The sequence below is a fragment of the Camelus ferus genome, chromosome 20 (genome assembly GCF_009834535.1).
Source record: "Camelus ferus isolate YT-003-E chromosome 20, BCGSAC_Cfer_1.0, whole genome shotgun sequence".
Classification (NCBI taxonomy): Eukaryota; Metazoa; Chordata; class Mammalia; order Artiodactyla; family Camelidae; genus Camelus; species Camelus ferus.
Window position 1 is genome coordinate 32,931,138 of NC_045715.1, and position 27,018 is coordinate 32,958,155.

At 39.2% G+C, this 27,018-nt stretch overlaps 1 long non-coding RNA gene across 1 annotated transcript; it reads right to left on the minus strand.

Moving 5' to 3' along the window:
- Positions 1 to 1,783: 1,783 nt before the first annotated feature.
- On the minus strand, positions 1,784 to 26,815 carry LOC116658305. Its single transcript, XR_004313635.1, has 4 exons — positions 26,537 to 26,815; positions 14,782 to 14,787; positions 11,386 to 11,395; positions 1,784 to 1,794 (listed from the first exon to the last, which is right to left on the minus strand). It is a non-coding gene; the product is annotated as an uncharacterized LOC116658305 (long non-coding RNA).
- Positions 26,816 to 27,018: the final 203 nt, after the last annotated feature.

Genomic DNA, 27,018 nt, shown 5'->3' on the forward strand with positions numbered 1-27,018 from the left:
TTGGTGCTTTTTAGCAGCTAAGATGTTTGCATGAAAATAGCAAAAGAAAATATGTCAAAATTCTTACAAATGCTTTATCTTTTATCATCCTGACTCTGGCAGTGGTAAATGACTTTTCCACAGAGTATGAAATAACTCACCCCACGCTACGGTAACAGAGTGATCCTCTCACACCTCAGCCCTATCACAGGATGCTCACACGTGGATCTCCAGGTCTCTGCGCTGACAAGCGCCGACCTTGAGAACACACACAGGAGGACGGCTCTGCTCCTGGGGGAGCTGGAAAGCCTTCTCCCCTGTGCTTTCTTCCTTTAGAGCAAGATCTCTAACAGATGGTCCTCAAGCCACCATTTTCTTTTTTCTGGTGAGCAGAGTATTTTCAAAGAAGTATCCATTTCAATATCTAATGTAGCAGAGCATCTCCTTTCCAACTTGCTAAGCTCGCTGCCACTCTGCTTTTTCAGTCTGATGCAAAAATTTGTTTACTTGCTTGATTTTGAAAGACCTTTGAATTTGAGCGATTATATTTATCTCATGTAAGAAAATGTCTCAAGATCTGTATAATCATCTGTCAACAATCTAAAAGTTGGAGAATCCCCAGTGCCAGTAAGGGTATGAGGAAGTAGCCAGTGTCAGAACAGCTGGGAGGACTATATATTTGTAAAACATTTGTTGGGCAGCAATTAGATGGGAAGTATCAAAAAATAAAGCATGCATGCATTTGATACAATACTCTTGATTCTACCTTGAAGAAATACTTGCATGAGAATGTAAAGGTTTATTTTTCAAGATCTTCACTGCCACTTTGTTCATAATAGAAAAATTTGAAATCGACATAAATAACCATCTCTGAAGGAATGGTAAGGTCAGAATAGTAAAGCTGTATTATGGAAACTTATGCAGCTATTAAAAAGCCTTATGTGTACTTGGAAAATGCTCCAAGACACTCAGTTACATTGGGGAAAAAAAAAATCACCCGACTAAGTGTATCACATGAGCCCACTGATTTAAAATACATATAAGTGTGAATTTACAGGTATTTGAACATACATATATGGAACATTAGCTGGAGAAATGGAATGACACACATCAGACTCTAAAGTCTTATCTATAAACTGAGGAGTGAAGTAAGTAGACATTTTTCTGCATTTCTGTCCTAATACACAATTTGCTTGAAACATTTATAATGATAATTTATTATATACTGATATATAATGCTTTTTAAAAGTTATTATAATGATGATGATGATAATAAAATAAGCTATAAGAGACAGCAATGTACATAACTACTCATTCCTGTCTTAATGTGTCCCCTTCCCTCAGAATACTCCCCCAGGCCCCCACCCCCGTCACTGCCTTCCCCACAAGTTAATGCTTCGCATCCGTCTTTCAGACTTGAACACATTTCACTCCTTCCAGTAGTTTCTGCTACCCCTCCTGAAACAGAGTGCCTCGTGTTTTTCACCATAACCACCTTCTATACTAGACTGAAAGTGCAGTTAAGATCTGGAACTATGCCTTTATGCGTTTCCCATGATTCCCTTGGGGGGACAAACCCCTCGAGTGGCCATATCCCATTTGGCGGGAAGACCTGGCACACAGCCTGGATGTGTGGGTGGGCTCCATTCCTGAGGTGGGAAGGGTCAGTGGTGGTCGTGCCTTCACACTGGGTGGGCTCACTTGTTAGCCAAGGCCCTGACACATTTCAGCTGGTAGGAACCACAGTGTTTGTTGAATGAATAACTGAATCAGTGAATTCAGGAATCAAATGAATCTTACCTCATTTTAATGGAACTAAAGACAAACTCCTGGAAGAGAACATATTAGAAAGTGGGAAAAAGCATGAAGGTGGAAAAAGAATGGAAGAGCAACAGTTTTACCAACATCACAAGGCTGCATGAAACACCCCTTGGATCTTATTTAGAATTATTGTGTATTATTGACTTCAAATAATTTATAATCTGTCCATGGTTGTCTTCAGGTGTAATTAAATAATCATTTTTTCATACATTCACTAATACTCATTTTAAAGTTTCTCAGATGATGTAAGCCTGTAGACAGAAAAAAAATATTTTTGGCTGTCTGAGTCAATACAGTTTAATCCTTTAAGACCACACATCAGCTTCTTAAGGAATAATGGTAAGAGAGGGGCCTCTCATCACAACTTGAGAGTTACATGTCTCTCATTCACATTTCAGTGACTCTACTGCTTTCATTCATATGTTAATTGAACTGAATAATTTTATTTAGTGCTCCATTCCATGCTAAAATGTGCTGTGGGAGAGGGTGTAGCTCAGTGGTAGAGCACATGCTTAGCACGCACGAGGTCCTGGGTTCAACCTCCAGTACCTCCAATCAAAAAAATAAAAAAATAAAATGTGTTGTAGTCAGCAGAACACTTAGAATTGTTATTTTTCTAAATATGTCTTATTGCTGTTTAACTCAAAACTCCCTTAACAATTTTTTCACTGCAATTTCCTGGCCCTTAGATACCCATTCAGGGTTTTCATAGGGTTTGGCTAGCAGGTTAGACCTAATTTTTAACTGTTATTTCTTTTTATCTGCCATTTCTCCAAATGTGGCTGTTTATGACAATGACCATATCGTGTGCCAGGCAGAGCATATCAGGACCTGGCTCACAAGCCTTTTCACCTGACACTAGGAAGGCAGAAGGCCCAGTGATCCTTTCCTGTATCCCTTATGCAGCTCACCCAAGCCTCTGTCACGTGCGCCAGGTCTCCTGATTCAACGCAACAGTCACCCAAGGACGGTATGTTTTCAACATTAGCATGAATGTCCCAAAGCTGCTTTTTTGCACCTTGCCTCTTGTGTGAGGTACATTTTGGTTAGCAAATAAATTTTTATCTATTATTTTATAGACAGAGCCTTACCGGTTACTATTTTTTCTTTGAGTTGATAATGGTGAAAACCCAGAACACGATGGTTTGGTATACAGCCATCTCTCAGATAACATTATCGTATTTAGTTAAGTCACGAAACTAGGAACTAAATTTAAAGCTGATACTGCAAGAGCAATGGGGAAGTTATTTTGGGATAGTATAACAGTTTTTCAAGTATGAATTATTGTTAGCTCATAAACAGTGAAAACAAATTCTCTGAAAGTGAAGGCATGAACACCTGCCAATGCTGTCAGCGCATCAAAAGGAAAACCAATTAAGAGTTTTAAGATTCAAAAGTTGATGTGATCCTGGTTTCTTTGAGAAATAAAATACACATTTACAATCCTGGAGAAATAAAATGCATTAGAATGGTCTGTCAATGTTGATTTAAGTACTATAATATTTAAAGAGTTTCTTTCATGACTTTAAATAATGATAGATGTATGAATTTGAAGAAATCATCACAACAAATCTGAAAAAAGATTCTTTATTATCTCTAGGTCAGAGTTCAATAAACAGAGAGGGAAGAGAGGGGAAATGTCACGCTTGGTGAATTTACTGTCAGCGTATTCTCTTCTGGATGCTACAGTGTTTGGCGGGCCATGTAAATAAATGGAGATTTTTCTGGACTGAAGTCATGCCAAGGAATGTACCTGAATAACCAAACGCAGTGGTGTGAAGGGTACTATTCTCTGCGCAAACCTCCTGGTGTAAGACATCATTAGAGTTGAGACGAATAGAATAAAGCACTGTGTGATATTTAAGCCCACTGCTATGCTTGGAAATACAACTGTAATGTGGTCTAGAAGGACCCTGGATTCACTAATCATATATTTCCAGGATGTTTATTTCTCTGTAAGAAAAAAAAAAATGCCCCTTGAATTGATTTTATGGCTAAAAACAAAAATTAAGAACACATACATACTGTGAAGTCACCCCTCACTGAAATATAGACAAATGTCAGAAGTAGTGTTGATACAACCAACTACATTGTAGGAACCCTAAGACAATACAGAGACTTTATCTAAATCGACAGTCTGAAACCCAAAGAACTTTGGTACCAGTGTTATTTAGGACACAATTTTACAAATATTATTCTGTAGAGTTTTTCAATAGGTTTTTAAACCATTTAAATGTGTAGTATTTGAAGAGACATACATTTGGTAAAAATTGGGTTAAAGAAAGATGAATGGAGATTTACCTGCAGGACTTATCAGAACCCTTACAGTGCTAATAGTGGTATTATCTCCTTTTTAGAGAGGATACAGTCAACGGTGTTTCCCCAGTGTATTTAATAACAGAACCCTTTTTTCCCATAGAATGTTTTTTGACATTACCAGTGCTTGAACAAGTAAATTTTGATGAACACTGATCCACATGAATAAAGAGAATTATCTTACTCTCTTTCTGCATTATAACTGCTTCTAGATTTGAGAGCAATCCTAAAAGGCAATTAATGGCTTCATTAGGAGTTTAGTATTATGTAGGATTCTAAAAGCCACTATGTTTCTCATTTATGTCTGAGAAATGGACACAAGGAGCAAGGACATGATTTACTGAAGGCTGTGAGAGTACAATTTGTATTCTTGCATCCTAAAATGAGTAGAGGGCGGGGCGGGGGGTGCGTGGTATAGCTCAGTGGTAGGGTGCATGCTCAGTGTGCATGAGGTCCTGGGTTCAATGCCCAGTATCTCCATTAAATAAACAAATCTAATTAGCTCCCCCCTCAAAAAATAAAATGAGTAAACACTCACATTTTCAGTATTTTTTTCTGAAAAGCATACTGTGAATAATGATGAAGAGGTAGTAAATATTATTTTAGTTGTTGGGTTTTGTTTTTTTTTTTTACTATTTTCTACACATAGTCTTCTGTGATATGTTGAATAAAGAACAGCATACGTCTGGCTCTTCTTGGGTAGTGTTTCAGACAGAGCCCTTTCATTTTTTTACCATAATCATTAATCATCTTCTTTCAGGAGGGCACAGAGTCTTTGGGTAAATGCAAAGATTTTGTAGGGAGATATTTTGTAGGAAAGTATTTTGAGGGACTAGAAATATGGAATCCCAATATTAAGCTGCTTTGATATTTAATCTGTACAAATAAACTATTTTCCATTAACATGTGGTTCTCTAACTTTTCACTGCACCCTTGATAAAAACTTACTTGACAATTTCTACGTGGAGAAATTTTGTATGTGGAAAAGAGAAAAAAATATACTAGTGATGAGATCCAACAAGTGCAAAAATTTTCTAATAACTTGGCACACGTACGGCCTGGGCCATGACAGCACCTGAATCTAATTTAATAAATGGATCCACAATACAGGAGGCAGCTTCTGTGGAAGACCTCTGTCTTTTCCAGTTGGAAAATTACACATTTTTTAGTCTCAAAGAAGGAAAGGCCCATCAGAGCAGTAGAATTTCCAGCAGGACCTGCTGATTAGGACTTATGCAAAAAGCACATCTTGCATGGTTGACTAGATATATTTTTTCCCCTTTGCCAAATCAGCATCTCCAGCAAAGCTGCTTCTCAAGATTTGAATCAGTGTGGAATATCAGATCAGCTGCTGCCTGGGGTTATTTTTCACTTATTATTAATGGGGGAAAAAAAAAACGCTCAGAGAATATGGAGACCAAGCTTTAAAGATTTTAACTTTAAAGATTAACAAGTTGAAATCAGAGAACCTAAAATTCAGAGTCAGGCCTAAGATTTAGGTTACCTGACTGCCGAGCTGTTGCGTTTCCCCCTATTCAGTTGGCAATAACATAATTCGGGTCACTTGAGGCAGTTAATATTTGCATCTTTCAAAGATCTTACCACTGAAGGTGTAACGTCTTACCAACTTGAGACCGAAATCCCTGGGCATGGGTGAAGGGAAACCAAGGAGTGTGCTAGGACACCCCTGAGGGATTATATCCCAAGTCCCTTCATCAGCTGGTGAATATGAGCCCTCAACCTTAGATCAGTGGTCAAATGCTGGAGAGGCCGTGGCGAAAAGGGAACCCTCCTTCACTGCTGGTGGGAATGCAGTTTGGTGCAGCCACTGTGGAAAACAGTATGGAGATTCCTCAAAAGACTAGGAATAGACTTACCATATGACCCAGGAATCCTGCTCCTGGGCATATATCCAGAAGGAACCCTACTTCAAAATGACATCTGCACCCCAATGTTCATAGCAGCACTATTTACAATAGCCAAGACATGGAAACAACCTAAATGTCCATCAACAGATAACTGGATAAAGAAGATGTGGTATATTTATACAATAGAATACTACTCAGCCATAAAAACCGACAACATAACGCCATTTGCAACAACATGGATGTTCCTGGAGAATGTCATTCTAAGTGAAGTAAGCCAGAAAAAGAAAGAAAAATACCATATGAGATCGCTCATATGTGGAATCTAAAAAAAAAAAAAAAAAACAAAAAAAACATAAATACAAAACAGAAACAGACTCACAGACATAGAATACAAACTTGAGGTTGCAAAGGGGGTGGGGGGTGGGAAGGGACAGACTGGGATTTCAAAATGTAGAATAGATTAACAAGATTATACTGTATAGCACGGGGAAATATATACAAGATCTTATGGTAGCTCACAGCAGAAAAAAATGTGCCAGTGAACATATATATGTTCATGTATAACTGAAAATGTGTGCTCTACACTGGAATTTGACACAACATTGTAAAATGACTATAACTCAATTAAAAAAAAGTTAAAAAAAAAAAAACCTTAGATCAATGGTAAATCCTGCTCTTTCTAGGGATTTCCCTTCTAAATACTTTTAAGAACCCAGAGAGGCTTACAAATAATGCATGTATGGGAATGGCTGTGTGCCTGGACTCAGCCCCAGCTGGAAGCATGCTTTCCTCTGTTACTGTTGGAGAAATTCAAACCTTTCAGCCATAGGTGGAACCATTTTTGTCAAGTATATTTTTGTACTGGGGTTAACAAAATAAGAAAAAAGTATATATTAATTGTTTCATTCAACTGCAGCCCACATATGCTGCACAGTTCATAGTTCCTGACAAATGGTAATTTTTCTTTGGAGCCTTCAGTTTGGGCATCTCTCAGAATCAAAGCTAGTCTGCGCGTCTGCTGTCTCTCCCCTACTGTTATGGCTACAGTTGCCCTTTGGTCTTGGCCACTGGCAACACTTCTTGCTTATCCTACCCTGGTGGATTTCCAAACCACCGACAGGATCCTGTTGGTCCCACCACCAACCTGTTTCCACATCTCTGGCGTTTCCCCTCTTCGGCTGGTTGTGCATAGATGTGTGTCTTGTGTTTGGCTCTTCCCGGGTAGTGGTTCAAAGTCCTTTCATTTTTACCATAATCATTAATCATCTTCTCTCAGGAGGGCACAGGCACAGGGTGGGGAGGTGACCAGCATTCTCACCTACCTCTGTCACAGCCCATCATTCTGACACCCCGGCTCTGAAGCAAATCCCGCCTGACCCCCTTGCAAGTATTCTTCACTCACAGTGAGTTCTCGCTAAAGGGGCCTATTTTTAATCCCTATTGTCTGGCTTTTTATGGGACCAGCACTGGGTAAAGATTTTTTAGGTCCAGATAGCAGACAGCCCAAATCAAACCACCTTAATTAAAAAGTGGAGATGATGATGTCTACATGAAGTGATGAATACAGAGCAGACGTACCATCTGACAGGGCCTGATCCAGGAGCTCTAACCACGTCTATTTCTTGGCTTCACTCCCTCCGGGTTGGCTCCATTCTCACTCTTTGACTTTATTCTCCCAACAGCTCTATTGCACCTCTCTTGGTGACACTAGTTCTAAGCCTTAAATCTTTATTTATTTTTTAATTCTTATTTTTATTGAAGTGTAGTTGATTTACAATGTTAGTTTCATGTGTACAGCAAAGCAACTCAGATTATACATGTACATACATGTATATATTTTCAGATTCTTTTCCATGACAGCTCATTACAAGGTATTGAATGTAGCTCCCTGTGCTATACAGTAGGTCCTTGTTGTTTATCTATTTTGTATATAGTGATGTGTATCTATTAATCCCAAACTCCTAAGTCTACCCCTCTTAGACGTCGTTTCTGCATTCCAGTCAGAAGGGGGTTCGTTTTGATTGGAACAGAAGTTCCATGGCCATTCTTGGAAAAGGGCACAGTTGGTTTGTGCCAACTATAATTTACCCCAAAACTTTGTAGAGGGGTCATTCTACTGATAACAGCAGAACAATGACTTTTCAACCACAATATTGAATATATTACTAAGAAGAAAGAGACACAGTGTGAAGAAAATAGCAGATGCCACTTCCAGGAGCCTCCTGTCCTTCCAAAACAAGCCATGCACGCCCATCCTTACTTCTAAGAGGGAAAACTGCAGTCTCCTCTCACCAACCCCTGGTAACACAGGGCTGGCTAAGCTGCTGTGCCTCGTTACAATCTCAGACCTGAACCAGCTGTATCTCTAAGCCTTTTTCCACCTTTTGTCTCCCCTGACACGCAACTTCCCTTAGCTCAGATTAATTCTCACATCCTTGATGGCAACCTAACTTTAGATTATCGTGCATAAGTGCTGGTGCTTAGGGGGAAGATATGACCCATTAGTCAGTGCTTGCTAGAAATGTTAATGAGGTTGCTAGACGAGAATGCTTGGGAGATATTCCATACACAAATATTCCCCAGTCGTCGTCTTTCCTTGATCATCCCACACACCTCTAGTGAGTTAGTGCAAACAAACTGCAGTTCCCCTTTCCTTAGAAATTTCAGATGACTGCTTGCCAGTATCACGCATGGATCACACAAAAGAAATTGTCTCTAATTATGGGATTTGAATATGATGTCTGATTATAAATGCAAATCCCTTTCCTCTCTACTCTTCATCTTCATTTCTTAAAAGTTTGGAAGAAAAGTACCCTAACCTATTTGAAAAAAAAAAAAAATATATATATATATATATATGGTTAATGGAGTTAAGAGAGAGATAAAAGTTTGGATATTAGAACAGTTTCTTCTCTTCAAATTCTTTTTTCTTTTTTTTTTTTCTTATTATGGGTCTGAATTATTATTAAGGATAAATAATGATGACTGGTCCATTTATATGCCAGTGAGAATACCCATATGAGATATGTTTCTCAATCAATACACCAAGGAGTCATCATGGAATAAAGAAAAAAGTACAGGTGTCTGAGTCAGCCAGCCCTGGCTGATGATCCTAACTCTGCCATTTCCCATTCTTTTTAATCTCAGTTTCTTCATCTAAAAAATGGAGATGATTAACACACCTCATACAGTGATGTTGGTAAGAACATATACAAAAAGAAGCTGGGTGAATGGCTGGTACATGTTAGTTCTCTCTCTTTCTGTCACTCATTGCTCTTTTTTTTTCACCAATAAATAAAAGGATATAGAGAAACTTTATATGAATGCATCCCTTCCACCCGTCAATAAAAACTACAACATGTCCTACTGGTCACCACCACATCTTCACGTCATTTAGGACTCCTATGCCACTTAGAAAGGAACTAAGAAAGAATTTTTTCTTTTGGACCATGGTCAAGTTCTTGCTTATTAAAATTAAGTTCATACACAAATAAGAGGCAATGTATGCTGAACTCAAAACACAGAAAGATGTATTTGAAAAGTAGGGACTGTGTGGTACCAAAGAAAAACTGCACTGGACGGAGTTAAATAAGCAAGGGAGACTTCATTCAAGAGTATGATAATAGAGGGGAGAGAATATAACTCCAGTGAAACAAAAGTGGGGGGTGCTTTTAAGCACAGGGATGAGCTAACGGAACACTACAGAGGATGGTAGGGAGGGGGCTGGTCATATGATTAGGCCACCTGTGTTTGCTAATTGTTGCTTATGAAGTTGAGGAAAACATTAAAGCCATTGTGGTCACTGACACTGTAGGAAGAGCACTGGCTTTAGTGACACTTAGGACTGGGTCCTTAGGAAGCATGAGTACATTAGCTACATTGCCCCAGATCCTGTCTCTGAGGCAAGAGTCTCAAATCCCCCAACACAACTCTGAATCTAAAGTTATCAGGAAACTTCAAGTTATCGTATTGAAATGCTTTCCTTACTTAGAGCAGAAGATTAACAGATTTATTTACTAGAAAATTAAATTTCATTATGATATTCAATAAAATGCAAATCATAGGTAAAATAACTTATTTAATCATGTATTTTTTTAAACTATCACTTTTGTAGAATTCATGGGATATAATTATGTAAGAAATCCAACACAGAGCGGTCATTTCTCAGCATCACTACAAAGAGCACTTGATTTTTTTTTTTTTTTTTTTAAGAAAAAGGAGGGAGATGAAGTTTTTGCTGTCAAAACCATGTTATTTTGTATCTCTCTCTAGGAAAACTATAAGGAGATAAATGGAGAGCCAGTGAGAGCATCTTACCCCTTACGTCTCCTCAGTAATGCACTCGAATAAACGACTAGCAGTAGTTTGGCTGGGACCGGCCACTATGCTGGAAACTGCTGGTGTCTTAACGCTTTTGCCCAAAGAAACTGATCATTTGATCATTCGGTTTTCTTTCTGCACAATTCTGCCTCATTACTTACCTTCCTTTATGAGTAGAATTGTCATCTATATCTTGCAGGTGTTATCTTTTTTAGAACAGAATGAATAATAGTTCAAGAATAAAATGTTCAAGAGGAAACAGTATTTAACTAATTCGCTTTTCTTAGAGAGCCGGTAATACCCATGAAAACCATGACGGGGGTACGATGTAAGTACGTAAGTACTTCACCGGCACCCCAGCAGTTACCATACTTTCCTCCCTTACTTCGTCACTTCCCCTCCCTCTACTCTTTCTTGTCTTTCTTGGCATCACTGAAAACCCACGTGTGAGTTTGCAGACCTGACCCCAGGCGATTACAAAGGCTTTTTTCCTGGCGACCTCCCTGCACCAGACTTGGAGCAAAGCCGGTGCACTGCGGTCTCTGAAGGGAGTCACGGTCAGAGACTCAGGGCCCTGTGGCAACTTCGCTCTCCACACAGATGTTACGGAAACGACAGGCCAGTCAAGAAACAAGCACCACCCGGAGGGTTGGAGTACTCAGATGTATTACGCCGGCGGGCTCAGAGGGGCTTCTGCTCCAAAGCTCTGAGCACCTTCAAGACGTGCACATGAGGTTTTATAGGGTAAAGCACAAGCTTGGGGTATTCGGCCAATAGGCATGGAACAACTTTAGCAACATTATCATCACAAAAGTGGAGGCAGGGAGGCAGCAAATCAACATTCCAAAGCCAGATATGTATCTTTGAAAATCCAGCTGGCTAGCAAAAAAACATAAACAGCAATCCAACACTAATTAACTTAGGTTTACAAGTTAGTCCAGCAGAACTCAGATCAGTATTCCAATACTTAGACTTGTTAGCCCAGCCCAGCCTCTCCTTCACATTCCTAGACTTGTGAGTTATCTTGTTAGACCAGCCCAGCTTTTCCTTCACACAGACAGCCCTGCCCTGGGGACTTTACTCCTGGGGGTCTGAGGCCTTGGGCGGAGCCCCTCCTCAGGAGCCTCTGTGACGCCTCCTCGGGGGCTGGGGGTGGAGAGGAGAGGGAGACCCTGAAGATCCCCTTTCTCCACTCTGACTCATACTCACATCTCTGAAGTTAAGTCTTAGCCTTCTGTGTGCTAAGAGGTTTTTCAAATTACATTTATACTTGGTGTTAGAGAACCACTGTACCAAGAGTTTCAGGAGAATCTGTAAAACCCAGAATGATCACAACCTACAAAGAGATCATTATAAGCCTCTGTCCTGGGTTTGGAGACCGCCGAAATGCATGCCTATGAGATATGAAATAAACTCAATTTCCCACAGACATCGTGTCTGTTTCCCAGCTGTCTTTTTTTTCCTTCAGATTTTACCATTTTTTTGCGTGCACTCATATTTTTAAAATTTTTGAGGTTTACTGAAGGTTTTCCCCAGTCTTCTTGAGAAATAATTGCCATACACCACTGTCTACGTTTAAGGCACGCAGCATGATGGTTTGATTTACACACATTGTGAAACGATGATCACAGTAGGTTCAGCTAACAACTATCTTCATATGGATACAATAAAAAGAAAAGAATAAAGGGAGAAAATGTGTCCTTGTGATGAGGATTCATGACTTGCTCTCTTAACAACTTCCCAGGATAGCATAAGTGAGATCATATGCTATTTGTCTTTCTCCCTCAGTTTTGACAGGAACTGTTCAAAATCTGAAAGGGGCTCTATCCTGGCATCTGGAAGTTGCTTTCAAAGGTTTCCAGCTGTGTTTGCAAATTGGAACCTCAGTTTGGTCAGATAATGTAGACTTCTGTGCTCCGAAGCAGTTTTGTGGTTTGCAAAATTATTTTAGCCCCAGAATCGGCTTTTCCGCCAGCAACGCAACCAAATTTAGTGCAATCACATGAGAAGGTCTTTTATCAAATGGTCAAAGAGAAAAACAACAGTAACAATTTCACACTTTGCTGAGAGCTGAAAAGCAGTCCTATAAAATATTGAAAAGCAATGCTTCAGAAATGATTTCCTACCTTCTGAAGTGTATCTGATGCTATTTCTACTCTGGTCATTGACTGTTAAACTTTTCAGAGGCTGACAGTGGCTTTCTTTTGCTGACACGAGTTTATAATAACATTTTCTAAGGGCTCTTCCTTAGAAGCATCGTGAGTTGTTCACTCACGTGTTTTAGGGTTTTCTAAGCTATTCCAGATCATTGTATCTCAATTTAATTTATCACACAGGGACACTCCAGCAGGAGGGAAAACAAGTAGAAAAAATTCTAACAGTATTAATAAGAAGACAAGGAGGAGACATTATGCATGAAGCTGCAGAGTTGCAGTTTGTTTTTGGTGTCGTATCTCAGTTGGGAAGCACGGTACTAGATCATAATGTTCAATTTTATTACAGTTCTTCATTCCCCGTAGCACTGATGCTGTAATTTTAGTCTTGTTTATTCAAGCCTTAGTCTGTGGAGTTTTTCTAATGCTCACGGTTATGTTCATTTGTTAATGCCTTTTTACCTTAAGTGACTCTTCTTTTTGGCCTGTTCCAGGAGAATGCCAGTTGTTCCATTATTTCACAAGGAAACATTTGTTATTTCACTTCAATCTCCTGCTGTCACTAAAAGCTTCTTAATCTTTCCTTCCCTTGAAACTTTTAAAGAGTGTTGATCAGTTGATTTTATCAAATGCCCCTCAATTTGCATTTCTTTGGTGTTTTTCTCGTGGCTAGAGTGCTTACCAAATGGTGATTTTTCTATTTCCTTCATTCCTTCTACATTTATTGAGTGGAATTCTACCCTAAGGAAGAGTTGTTTCTTCTCATTCACTTGTTTATTTGATTATTTATAGCAGAATTGACTTACAGATATTTTATTCTATGGTTTCTAATCCAATATGATCATAATTTATTTTGTTGCCCAAATCGTTCAGGCTAACTTCTGTGTTCTTTCAAAAAGCCCCATTTTTCCCCAAAACTTTTGTTCACTCTGTGACATCACAAAGTGATGCAGGAAAACAGACGTGGGGCATGAGAAGGGCTGTGTCCCAGGTCTCAGTTGAGCCCCTGGGACGTGCCCCACCAAGTGTGGGTCCTTGGCTTCATGCAGGAAAGAATTCAAGAGTGAGCCACAGTTGAGTGAAGGTAGATTTATTCAGAGAGATACATTGAAAAGCAGGAGAAAGGCCACGAGGCGTGGGGGTTGGGTGCTCAGATTAAAAGTAGTACACACTCCACAGACAGAGTGCGGGCCGTCTCCGAAGAGGGAGAGAGAGGGGCAGCGAGGCACCCGCGTTGCCAGTTTTTATGGGCTTGGTGGCTTCATATGCTAATAAGTGGAAGGACCAGTCTAACTAGCCTGGAGAAGGGGCTGGGATTCCCAGGAAGTTGGCCATTTCCCACTCTTTGACCTTCTGTGGCTAGTCTTGGGACTGCCATGGTGCCTGTGGGCGTGTTATTCACCATGTTAATATGTTACAATGGGCGTATAATGAAGCTCAGGATCTGCTAAAAGTTAAATCTCTCATCATCTTGAGCCTCAAGGCCTACTGGGGGTTGAATCTCTCACCATTTTGATGTTAACTGCTATAGCATTCCTTGAATGGCTGTGGCCTGCCCCCTTCCTGTCTCAAACGTGTTTCAAAGGCGTCTTGTATTTTCCCTACCCTGGCCTTAGAATTAACCTCTTCTCCAAGGAGCTCTGATTCCTCTCATTGGAGAAAAGTGTTTAGAACCCAAAAGCTGGCTACTAGGTGTTCTCACTGCTGGCTGGTATGCCAGTGGCTTCCCAGTCTCTTAACGACAATGAGAACTCACACAGATACACTGGTCTGTGGATTCCAATCAAACCCTGCAGCGCTCACGGCAGCCCCTCCCTTGCAGCACTTAGGACCTCTCTCTCTCTGTTGTGGGACACTGGCTCTCCTTATCCACACCACACTCAAGGTGATTGATCAACCTCGGCACATACATAAAACAGTTCAAAAATTGCTAGCACATACTCTTACAATAAATATTTACTGAAGAGAGTATAGTATTTATTTATAATTATTTTTGTCTTTAGCCTTACAGTATCCAGACAAGGTATTATTTTCTCAAATTACTTGTGTTCATCCTTTTTCCCCCCCAGTACTTTCAGCGTGGTAATGCCATTCATATTTAATGCAGTCAGTTTCACTTGCTAGCGCTTGTCTTCCTTTTTGGTGATCCCCACATCCTAGTTGGTTTTATTATTTGTTTATCGTTTGGATACGTGAGGAGGAGTGGAGTATCACTACCGTTGTTAAGAATCAGAGCTATTCAAACAGATACACTGAAAAAGTTCCTCCCTCCTCATCCCGGCCACTGTCTTTCTTCTCTTCACCTGCCCACCCTTGTAGGTCACCAATTTCTTTAGTTTCTTGTTTATCTTTTCCGTATCTCTTTTGTACAAATGTGCATTTTAGGTGTATTTTCATATATATTTCTTTTTCACATTAAAAATAGTCTTCTGTACTTTTAATGGCTGTATGTTTTTAAAAAAGTTTGACTCAAAATTAGGTGGTCCACTCAGTGGGGAAACTGTCATGAGAACACAATGTTATCATTTTCTGGAAGAAACAGGTTCTGCTGGAAAGAGACCCATGCACGGAGACAACTGTGAGCTTAGAGAAAAACTCTGTGGCAAGTACACCATAAAAAGGTAAGCAAAAAGGGAGGGTATAGCTCATGGTAGAGTGTGTGCCTAGCACGCACAGGGTCCTGGGTTCAATCCCCAGTACTGCCTCTAAAAATAAATAAATAAGCAAGATAAGCGAAAGATACAGACAGACAATTCCAGGAAGAAAAAAAAAGGTTTAAATATAGCTTAAAAGATTCTGAAATCAAACTCAGAAATGCATTTTGAAACAATACCAAGATATATTTTTGTCCTTTAATTAATAATACCGAAAAGGTTGATAACAGCCAATGAGAGAAAATATGTAGAAATTACTATTTACTCTTAGTGGAATATCACTTTGGTACAATATTTTGGGTTTGCAATTTAACAATATCTATTAAATTATAAAGAGCACAAATGTAGTGATTTGGTAATTTTGCTTTGGCAAGTAAATTTAACAATATGTTATATATGTGAACAAAGATGGAAATGTTCACTGCATCTTTACTTTTAATACAAAAATATTTAAAACCTAATAAATGTTCATAAAGTAAGGTTTGTATAATGTTGGCCCTATAGTATATTATGCAACAGATAAAAATAGGATGAATCTATACATAGTAGCTTGTAAAATTATTCAAGATATGCTTTTAATTTAAAAATCACCTGGCTATACAATGATTTAATTTCTAAACAAACAGTAATGCAATCTATGTGAGTAATGTACATATCTAAATTTTTTTGTTGTCTAGAAATATACACATTTGTGTATACAGTGATTACCTTAGAGTAACAGAGAGACTGATCTGGTACCAAGGGGCACTTTCATTTTTTATCTGTACATCTCTGTAGTTTTCTTTAAATCAACTTGTATTAATGTATGTCCTATATAATTTCATATAAAGTATTTATATTGGCCAGGTTTTGACTAAGAAAATTTATGCACAGAGGAAATATTGGTAGACTAATGGGGAGCGTATCAGACAGATAAGATGTAATCTAAAAGATCAGTAGCAAAAAGTGGAGTGTTGTTTCAGGATAATCAGGGGACACAGGGATGAATTTTATTTCAGAAGAAAAAGTCTAAATTCCTGGGAGGCTTGGTCCAAGGACGTGGCGGTGCTGCTGCGCTAGTTTCATCAGAGCTCTAGTTGAGGTTATTCATCTCTCACGAAGAAGCAGCAAGGCAGTCCCCATGCATCCAGCTCACCAAGCCTTTGGAAAAATGTAGAACATCCTGGTTCTACTGAGTTATGGTCAGATCCTTGTACTCTGTGAAATGCTTTTGTTTATTCTCATTCTAGACAGGCAAGTCTCCTACCTCTATTACACTGATGTAAACACATTCTTTAACTCTTCTTCTTTTGTCCTCTGGATTAAAAAATATGAAAAAGAATGCTGGTTGAGTTTCATCAGACACAACTAAAGCAGGAAGCAGGACTGGGTCACTGACAATGACGTACACAGGACGTGAGGCAAGCGGGAGGCAAGTTTTCATGTAATGAAGTAGCAGGACACAAGACACACATTGATCTATGCACTGGGACAGGAAGCCAGGAAAAAGAAACTGCCTGGGACCCTGGAATGTTTTGTGGGAAAGAAGATGGTGTGGTATAAAATAAGAGGAAATGTGGCATTGCAAAAAAAAAAAAAAAAGACCTCTATTCTATGACTTTGAAGGCAAACGATGGACCTACAGCACTTAAAGACTATTTTCATCTTCTAAAAATAAGGTTTAGGCTCAAGGTTGACCTATACTTTCCTTCACCTCTTCTTTCCTTCTCTAAACTCCTCCCTTCTTTTTGACTGTGAGCTTTTATCCTCACAACCTATAGTGCTATATTCAGCTGTCTCTTCCATTCATGCAAGATCCCACTGTCAGTGGAAAACTAGTTACTTACTAAGAGACCAACATAGTGGCCAGGAAGCCACCTCTGAGTGCTTTTGGTATCTATGTGTCCTCATGTTTTATGTCGTTTCCACTGGGTTATGATAAACCAGGCAGAGAGATCACAGCCTTTACTTCGTAGGTAACTTGGTCTTATAAATTTGAATTTCCAACAATCATATTTTAAGGTTGGAGTCCTGATCAACTGGATACCCACGTAATTTAGCACATTGTCAGAGTCCAGGGCATATCAAAAATAGGAATAAATTATATGAATTACATTATTGTCACTCCAGCTCTCAATTTTTGAATAGTATTTCTGAAAAAAAAAAAGTATTCAGAGGGGAACTCTCCATGATATGCTGTAAACAGGTTCTTATGCAAATAATGCAAACTAGAAAGGGGCCAGAGCCACTGGCAAATAAAATTGAGATGTGGAAATTTTGTAGCTAGGTATCACTACTTATTAAATGAAGAAAGATTTTATTTAAGCTAAATAAAGTTGTTGTTAGGCGTTTTCCTCTTAAAACATAAAAAGTGAACTTATCCTGACTTCTATACAACTTTCTCCAATGAACAGGACAATACTATGCTTAGCCTGAAAAACACTGTAAAACAGATGACTTCTTTTCTGATTCTAAATTCTTCTCAGAAAAGCACTCCAAAATCAGCTTTTCATAAGGACAAGTCACAAATAGAAGTGATGACAAGAGCTGTCTTTCTTTCCGTGTTCATTGCCATTGCCTGACCTTCAAGCATATGGAGAATCTGGGTTTGTGGTCTGTACCTTTTGACATAAACTATGCTGAACACATGGCCTTTCCAAAAATACTTCAGGGAACAGTTCTCGAGTATCATTCATCATCTCTTGCCGTGATGACATCTCATTGCAAAGGAAAGCGAAAATTGTTGCTATGAGGTGGAGAGTTGATGGAGAACAGGAGACAAGTTAACATGGGAGCTAATAAAGGGCACTGGAAGACACTCTTCAATGATGCTCACACATATTGCTTATAATTCAGGCACCAGATATTCCGTGGAAACTAGAGCTTTGTGAACACAAGCAGAGCGGCACATATGTTTCTTTTCTTGGGACTTTGTCATTGATAATGCTTCTGGTTACAGAGGAAGTCTGATCAAACATATTTATGTAAATTAGGTTTAAGTCCTGTTGAGGATTCCCATTATGTATAAAATACACATCTTGGAAACAGATTAAGTACATATTATACCTCATGTACTAATATCCTTTAGGTCTTCATTTGACAAAATAAGAAAATAAAATATTATTTCTTTTCAGTTTAAGCTAAATATATAACTTCGCTTTGAGTGTATTCAGATAAACTAGATTTATTTTTTCCTACAAAAAGTAAAAGTATTTTTGAGTAATTATTATGTGATGTGTGATTCAATATGTTTCCTTTGTAAGTAGTCATTAGATGCCTTCAAGATAGGGATCAAGATATTAAACAAGATTACAGATGTTGCCAATGAATCAACAGCTATTAAATAGTAGAAGAACTTGAATCTCTGTCTATTTGGCGCCTAGATCTTTTACCCTGTCCACCATAAGACACAGTGGTGTAAAAGCTGATCTGCAAATTTTGTTTTGGGTTTATCATAAAGGAGACTTGGAGAAATAAGACCAAGCACAAAAGTGAGACAATATTAGTTCTCAGTTAGAAAGAGAAGCCCCAAATCAGAGAGAATGATACGGTGCTAGAGCTGAATCCAAAACATTTTTTCCTGTGGGCTTGCAACAAAACCGTGAAATCAGCAGAGATCACAACTGTTGCCTTCACTCACTTTCTTCTATAGCCTTTCCTCCCTTTGATTATGCCCTTGGATCCCCTTGTACCTACTCAATTACATTTGCAAATCAAGTTAAACTACAAACAACTCTGCGATCACGCAGACACCAATCTAAACAGTTCTTACTAAGGTATCAACAACATATGAGATCCTTAAGTGCAAATACATGTTGACGGAGAATTGATAATCATGCTTTAATATCTTCCCTGGTTCGAGAGGTTGCTAGAACAACTGAGTAGGCAGCATGATATGCACTTAGACAGGAATGCTAACAGCGTACTAGTTGATTATCTCCATAAAAAACTTATTCTCAAACAGAGTAACATCCTACCTCTTGAGGTCAACCTTTGTAGTTGAATCACCAATATAAATATGGTCCCAGATGATACGAGAAAATCATATGTTTGGAAGACTAGTTGGGGGAAAGACGGTGTCTACAAACTTTTATTCACTATGGGGAGGGTACATACAGATTAGTAGGAAATTCCATTTTAAGTGACAGTGCAGAACTAAGTCAGTGAGACTACTGATCATCGTCTCAATTTTCTCCCAAATGCAAGTTTTGACAAACTAGCGGTCAACCAAGGGTATTTCAAATCTTTTTTTTTTAAATCAATTAATTGTTCTGTTTCTCTTTTATTTATATTTTTACATTATTTCCTATTTTATTTGATTGTCTTTTCCTCTTGACCAGTCAATCATTCAATCAAAAAAAAATGACTAAGTCATAAAACACTAGGAAAGTCTGAGAAACTGTCACAGCCCAGAGGACCCTAAGGAGCCATGACAGCCGAATATCATGTGGGGCCTCAGACGAAATCCTGGGACAGAAAATGGACCTTAGGTAAGAGTCAAGAAAATGCACATAAAGTGTAGAACTAAGTTAAAGTTAACGCATCAATATTGGGTCATTAGCTGTGACCAGCCAACCACAGTAATGTCAAGTTGTTAACACGATGAACAGTGCAAGGTATGCAGGACTCTTGGTCTTCTCTTGACAACTCTTCTATAAATCTGAAACTATTTGAAAATGGTAATGATGATTTGCCCACTCAGTGTTCTTCAAATGGACACGGAACAGAGTGAGGTCAGGTGCTTCAAGACTGAATAAAGTAAGACTACGGAGAAGTCATTTTCAAGCGCTCAGCAGCATCCCGGCGGCACTAAAAGGCTGAGTTAACAAACAAGCCATTCCCTGTTCTTGTCCTCCCAATAAACTGGTGGAAAACCCCCAATTTCAACCTGAAAAGGTTGAGAGAAAAAGTGAGTAGGTCCTTGTTTTTCTTTAGTTCTGCTGCCTTTCACCTCCAATGAATTTTACTCTGAAAATGGCATATGTTTATAAAGAACTCATTTAATCTTTTTTATTACAGAAAAGCAGAGTGTTTGGGCAAGCACTGTTTCGGAGGGGGCATCAACTGAAATAGCTCCCCCACATAATTCGGCATAAACCACTCTTCTGAATGAGGGAAGATGGGAGAGCCAAGCCAGGTTCTCCTCATCTTTTCTTGCTGTTTTCTTCTTAAAAGGAAGAAACGAGTCAGTATTAACCTATCTCACTTTGGAATGACTTCATATTACTTGCAAGTGTTACTCAGAACATGATGCAGTGTAGGCAAGGGCCTTTTGACCTTCTCCAGTAAGACAGCTTAAGCATAGCGAAGTCTAGTCTTCCAAAGCCCCCTCATCCTGTTGGTTTCTTTGCCCTTTGTTCACTTATTACCCATCTTCCTGACTCCACCTTCCCCACCTCCTCTGCCAGCGACATTTTTCTCTCACTTTCTTGCTGTGGCAAGGATAGCTCATGTAAACCAGATCCTGGTTCATGATGCAAATTTTCCTCATCATGCCTCTCAGTTCTGCGGGAGAATGTCAGACACCACCTCAAGTCCCACACAAGGGAGTAAAACTTTCATGAAACAAAAGTCTTTTTTCATAGTATACCATTTCTTTTATAAGAACACAAACCCCATCATTAGCAAACTGGGCAAGAGGCTCCTGGCATTTTGATTTATAAGTTTATAAACATCCACAATTAGGATGTTCCAAATCCAAGCTCATTAATTGCTCTGATATTTCAATAGACTATGTACGTCTCATACTGTACACAGAGTAAAGTTATAAACCCTCTCTTTGTTTACCTATATCCTATTCTAATGGTTTATAATCCTTATTCTGCCTAGTAATCATTTGGGGAAGCTTATTAAAAATAAAGATACTTTGAACCCATCCCTGGGAATTTGATTAGATCAAGGTAGAGTGGAGGAATTGGAAATTCAATAGGTATTCTAGGAAATTATGAAGCAGTGGTCAACGGAATGAGCTTATGCAAATACTTCCCTCCTCTCTATTGTCTTAGTCAGACCTAAGGTAAAAGAAAACTCGAAATAATTCTCAAAGAATTTTACTTTAGACCATGCAGTAAGAAAAAGCATACTTACCCTCCCCATGAACAACTATAAAAATTGGAAAAAATACCGAATATATATGTGTATATGTGTTCAGAGATTTTAACAACAGGCAAAGTAGGACTCTGCACACTGAGATAACAGAAATGAAATGAAGACTACGGTATCTTTATTTCCTCCCCGAAAGCAATTTTTGTATAGTGAACTGTGGGCGGAGGGACCCACCCAGAATTCCCAGTTCCTGGGATATCAAGAGATGTAAATTGGAGTTTGGGGTGACCAGACATTGTGGGGCAGAGCTCCAGAAACAAAGGAGATATTCAGGGAAAACATCCCCAGAAATCTGCGTAGGGTCCCTTTTAGAATCTACTGAGTGAAAGGCTGCATATCTGTAGCATTAAACTCTACAAAGCTCGGAAGAGAATAACTGTAGGGTAGAAGCCATACCATCCCCAGGGCACAGAGGATGAGGGTGGTCCTGCTCCAGCCAGCCCGAGTGAGACCGATGAGTACCCACCGGAGGCATTCAGTGGAGAGCCAGGAGGACTCATGCCTCGGGGGTGGGTGGAACTATCCCAGAGTGCAGGATGCCCTCATCCATCCAAGCAAACTGCATTGACCATCCAAGCAAACTTTCAGGACAGACCTCAAGAGGATCAAGTTGATCCATAAGTAATGTCTCCCAGTTGGTTGTTTTCTGTTTTGTTTTTTTTTTTTTCGCTCTTGGCTATATAGGAGGTGACACTATACACATTTTTTCTCTAACAAAATTCCTTCTCTTTTAAGAGATCAGTCACATGTACACACAGCTCGTTTCCCATCACTAACTTTTTGCTGCAGCTGTATCATCTATCTCCCGTAATTTGGATGCACTGTGTTTCTCATAATTTTGTGCATTAGCACATATCATTCCCTTGCTGGAGACCTTTCAGTTATCCTTTAAGACCCAGCTCAAATGACGTCTCTTATCTCTGGAATTCTTATTTCTACTTCAGAACATAGGTTGGCTTTGCTCACTGTATTTCCACAGCAGTGTTTCTAGATGATTCTAGATAAATAGTTAATAAAGCACATATTAACTATTTATGAGACCTTCTCTTTCTCGTAGACAATTTTTACCCTTTTCCCCTATATATTCCAACCATTGTGCACTTTAATAACGCAGTGGAATGATGTACAGCTGTAATCTGGAGCTCTTTTTTGGAAGCCTATCACGTGCCCAAGTTTATCTATTTCATGGAGCTGGGAGATGGCGATGCCCCTGGAATGTGTTTTGAGCGAGTGATATCTGGTAAAAGATTGATGTTAATTACATCTGAGTCACAGAAAGAGTTACAGAAAGTGCTAGGAACCTAGAAGTACAGGTTGCCAAATAAGAGCTCACACATGACATTAGACCAACTGAGTGTTGGTTTATGAGGGTCCAGGGACGCAAGATATTTAATGAAAAGAATGAGGACAGGGAAATGGTAGAAAGGGGACGCTTGCCCCTAAATTGGTAAGTATTTGTAACAAAGCTGAACAAGGCAGCAGGTGAAGAACACACATTTTTGCAAGAGTAGAGAGCAGCATTTTATTAGTGGAAGGTGATGTATGACGTATAATTGAGGAACGCTAAGTTCTCAATTGGCATTCCGGTGTAGGGGAAGAATTCAACACAGATGTTGACAGTGTGAGTTGTGCTTCTTCACTTTTAAAGACCTGGAGGCACAGATAACCTGAATGACTACCCAAATATCACATAATTAACCAAAATCTGTGCAGTGGAAATGTATCTCGGGACTCTTTCAGTCTGGAACTCTAAGAAAGAAAAAAACAATCACTTTTCCCCTAAAGACTTCTGGCTGGTGTTCGGATGTTGATAGAGTTTAAGACTCCATATATGACCTGTGACACCAGATGGCCGACCTCCTGGGATGAGGTTTTTGATTCTGATCAAAGCCTACAGAGAGCTGAGTTTCATGGCATATTTCTGATAGTCCTGGAAATACCTGGGAGTCGCTACAGGTCGACGTCATGTTGAGACCCCATCTATTATTACACAACCTCTATTCAAGTCTTCTGCTCTCTGATCTCCTCCGTAGACAGTAAAGCCCTGGACTGCAGTCTGATCAAAGCAGTATTGGAAGAAACAGTCGGTGATGCCTGACCTGAGTGACAAAGAGAGTCAGAGGACAGGCCATCTCAGCTTCAGATTTACTAATCCTAGGTGATGGAGGTTCGTATAAATTTTATGACAACTCGAGAAACCATAATTCTGTTTTAAAAGCTAGAATCTGAAAAAAAAATTGCATACCAATTATTAAATTGTTAGACAGTTGTCTAACTTCAGTGAAGCCAAATGCCTTCAGGTGGTTCTCTGCTTGTCTCTAAGAGTTTGGCTTCTCCTCCAAATGAGGAGACTGCACAGGTGTGCAGAGGTCTGAACTGGGTGAATGTGTCATTCCTGACATATAAAGATGGAAAGACTTGGACAAGGGGTGAGGAACCCCTACTCCAGACTCAACAGGGTATGCAGAACTGAAGATGAACCCAAGATTTTCACCCTTGATGTGCACACCTTGTATAATCCTCTTGGGTGGGCCTGACCTAATCAGGGAAGCCCTTTTAAAAGAGGTGCAGAAGTGAGAGGTGGCAGAAGTCACCAGACGGCTGTGTTGTGGAGAGAACCCATGTTTGGGAATGGCAGGTGATCTCTGGGAGCTGATAATGGGCCCTGGTTGACAGTCAGCAAGACAGTACTGATCAAGTCCTACAGACGAAAGAGAATCCATTCTACCAACAATCAGCGAGCTAAGAAGAGCCCCCAAGCTGTATATGAGATCCCATCCCTGCTCGAGCCCTTGATTTCAGCCTTTGAAGACCCTGAGCAGAGAACTCGGTCACGTGGTTCCCAGACTTCTGATCTATAAAAACTGTCAGATAATAAATGAGTTGTGTTGTAAGCACTAAATTTTTGGTAATTTGTTACACAGACGTAGAGAACTAATATACCTGGTGTCACTACTGAATAACTGGGTGACCTTGAGCAAGTTCTTTTTGTCTCTCTGCATCTCAATTTTCTCACCTGTATCTTAAGACAAGGTTTAAGACTGTATCTGCTGTAGATTTAAAAGATTCTTTAAAATGAAGCTACTTATTCATTATAAGACAGCAGCCCTGGAAGAGAATAAAGAACTCTGGAATCTACCAAGAGTAAATTCACAACTTTGTTCTTAGTGACATCTCATTATATCCAAGTGAGCTAATAACAAAGGGTGAAGTAAATACCAGCTCCTGTCCCTCATTTGAATATTTAAATGTGCCACAAGAGGCTGATAACAGCACAGGAACGAACACACGCTTCCACATATTCAACTACTGTGAACGGCCTGTGTGCTTCATACTAATTAGTTCTCCAGGGAATTCTGCGTTGAAATTCCAAGAGACCTTTCCATCAAAAAGAGGCGATGAAAGTGTTTACGTCTGACCCATTAAAATTTCATTTTATCATCAGGTGTGCTTTGGGATATAATTCTTTATAGGACACACTTTCCAATTTATTTTTCACTTTGGTCATTGGGTTGATAATGTTTTTAAAAAGTAGGCATGTTCATTCATACCTAGGGTATTTTCATTATAAAATGTAATGAATATTATGCACAAATTAGGATTTTTGGTCAACTTTTTGTTGTAAAAAATCCCACTAAGTGTGAAAATTGTGTTATTTTTATATATGATAAAATATCAACCATAACAGGAAAATGCATAGCTCATAATAAGCCCAAATTCATTCCTATGACATCAGAGAACTGAACTGAGCCACCGAATCAGAACAGCTGAAGTGATGAGCAAGTCTTTCTGAGTCAAGAAATACTAGCAACAGAGTAAACGTGGAATTTGATAATTGCTATTTTCCCTTGAAATATATCATAACCCAGACCTGTCATGACACATCAAGCACAAATGTTATTCACTCTTCCAGTATGGAATTAATTACCTGTTACCCATAAGAATATACCATTGGGCTTATAGCAGTAACTTAACAATTTATTAAAGTTTTCTCTAAAAATAACGACACACAAACTGGTATAATGGAAGTAGCTTAAGGAGGAGATGAGAGATTCATTACCCGGGCCACCATGTATAGTTATTTCACTTTGGAAAAAGTAATATTTATTTCCCCTTCATTCCCTACGATATGGTCTGAGTCCCTAGCTGCATGAACAGTGCCCAAACAAATGAAAAAAATATTTTGATTGCTACACAAAAAGCATAATAAGTGATATTTAATTATTAATTAATAAGTGATTGATAGAGATAGGTGACAATTGATTTACTCATTCCTCTGTTCATTCAATTAACGTCCATTTAGTGAATGCATTCTGTGTGATATGTTCTTGGAAGGCACATAATTAACATAAGATACATTTCTTCCCAGGTACATACATACGTACAAGTGGGGACAGGGATTACTGGGGTGACTGATGGGGAAATGACAGTCCATCTTTATGCATTAAGTAAATTGATTTTGGTAAAAAAACAACAGAAACCCCCTCTGGTTAGCTCTTATGCATCAAATTGATGGTTAATTCCAAGTTAAGTTGACTTGTAGGAAGTGGAAATTCTGAGACTAGAATTGAGATAAACATCTGGTACTCAAAGTAACTTACAAGTCCTCAAAAAGAGATATAATAGACGCCGCTATGAGATAAGCTATATTAATTAAGAGAAATGATTAATTAAAAGTTTGAAATATGGAGTGTCAAAAAAAAAAAGTACTATAGAGAGGACTATTATCAGGGACATGAGGAGGAAAAGGAAACCATGTTTAAAGTAACATGAAGAATTAGAAGGAAGAGAGATTCCAGAATAACTTGTAATTCAAGGAGATTATTTCAAGGTCAAATGTGCCTACATCCTGCAAAGAACTTAAGCAGAAAGCAAACTGGGAAAGTTCAATAAATTGGAAGAAAAAGGCCTAAGAAATGGGTCATATTGTTCTCCCAGATCAGTTACAGTCAAATGAAAGCTGTTTGAGTCTGGAGGAGAAGTTAAAGCTGGGAGTGGTTGGTTAACAAGGGAGAGTGAAAGATGAACAGGTTGTCCTGCCTTCCTCTGCCAGACTCGGGAACTGCGAAGTTCTGAAGTCAGAGACACTAGAAAGGGAGCAATTATGTATAACAGAGAAAAGGAGGAATGGGAGCCACGATCCATTTTTTGGTGAATGGTATAAAAACAGGATTTTTGGATATATTACATCGGCTGTTGGTAGAATTAAGTGAAATGAGGTAAAGAGAAAGCAGTGCGGTGCCTAGCACGGAGAAGCCATTCCATAAAGGACAACTTAGGGTATGATCCCGAGTTCATGTGCTCATTCTGAACCTTTAATACTTATTTCCTCATGTCTCACATGGTTTGTTATCACGTTGTCTCCACCTCGTGAGTAGCAACCAGAGCTAGCCAAAAAATCTTTACTCGCGCCCTTACACAAACACACGGTAATCCTTCACCACTAACATAAATTGACCCACAGGCTTTCATTAAAACAGTCTTTAACTGAGAAATCTGAAATCGCCACCTGCTACAGGATACGGGAGGGCCCAGCAAGTGAGGCGGGGTCACAGGGCCCAGGGTGAAGAGTCCGTACGAATCTTAATCTCACCCAGATAATCCATCTCACCTCCCCCAGTCCAACTCTCTTAATGATTTCCAGAAATCCCAAGCAAGAAATGAAAACATATGTAATCTGGGTTGCTGAAACCTAAAAACTGGTGAACAAAACAAAACATCTCAGTTTAAAGAATGTTCAGAATTGACGGACCTTTGATTTATTTTTTCAGTCTTCTCAAAGCTGACTGCTCCTCTGTGAGATTTTTCCCCACCGTGCACAGA